Genomic DNA, 1132 nt, shown 5'->3' with positions numbered 1-1132 from the left:
ATGTCTCTGTCTGTTCATATGTTTGTATGTTCATATTTCACACACCATTGGGTGTCTCATATCTCAGACACCATTGGGAAAATGTTGTTGACATCAGTTGAATGAATGATGCATCTTGCAATAGAGATCATTTACACAATTACACTGAGTGGCCCAAAGGGGATGCTATAGTAACAAGTGACATTTCGAAATGACACTGATTAGCCCAACTGTCATGCTATAGTAACAAGTGAAATTCCAAACTTTGAACAGGCATATATCTCCTGTCATGTTTGAGCTATAGTCAGGACATTTGGTATATACTGTATTTGTAGTCACTCTTGAGCAACAGGTTTCTCATAAGGACATATAGACTGACACCGACCAATTCACACAAGGACGGGTGCTACATCAACGACTTCCTATTACCTTCATAAGCTGCCGAATCTCAGCTTATGACAGGTCAACACACCTTGTGGTCAGCTAGCAGGAATGAGGAAGGCTTATTTATCGCAAGTAAAAAGAATGGGTGTGCTCATGAGCTAGAAAGTCATGCTCTTATCATTTCTCCTTTCCATTTACTTCTGGTAAAACTTGATAAGGCTACAGACACACACAAACAAACACACATACACACACACACATACACAAACACAGTTCAAACTGTACTTGATTGACAGTGAACTTGCTTTGTGAACTGTCCCAAATCTATTTTCACTCCTTCAGAGAAACACAAGCCACTGCCACTGCCACAGCCACAGCCACCACACACACACACACACACACACACACACACACACACACACACACACACACACACACACACACACACACACACACACGCCCACACAAACTGTCACCGTCACTGTTTCCATTCCAAATATAAATAAACCCTGTCGTTGTCCTCAGCGTATATCCATACACATTTCCCCCTGTCTACAGTTCATAAACCATAAAGCAGGTGTATCACTGTTTATAGATTTCTAGAAACCTTCTGGGAAGTTGACCTAAACTGTTGACCTAAACAATAAAAGTACATGTACATTTACTGTTCATCAATTGAAACATCAAATATCAAAGTGTCAAATGTGATATACTTCATATCCGTAGTGTTAGTGCTGGAGAGTACTGTACTCTAGTCAATGTCACCTGG

This window comes from Nansenia antarctica, assembly GCF_963989245.1.
Source record: "Nansenia antarctica genome assembly, chromosome: 5".
In the NCBI taxonomy this organism is placed as follows: Eukaryota; Metazoa; Chordata; class Actinopteri; order Argentiniformes; family Microstomatidae; genus Nansenia; species Nansenia antarctica.
The sequence above is the reverse complement of the archived record's forward strand: the minus strand, read 5'-3'. Positions refer to the sequence as shown.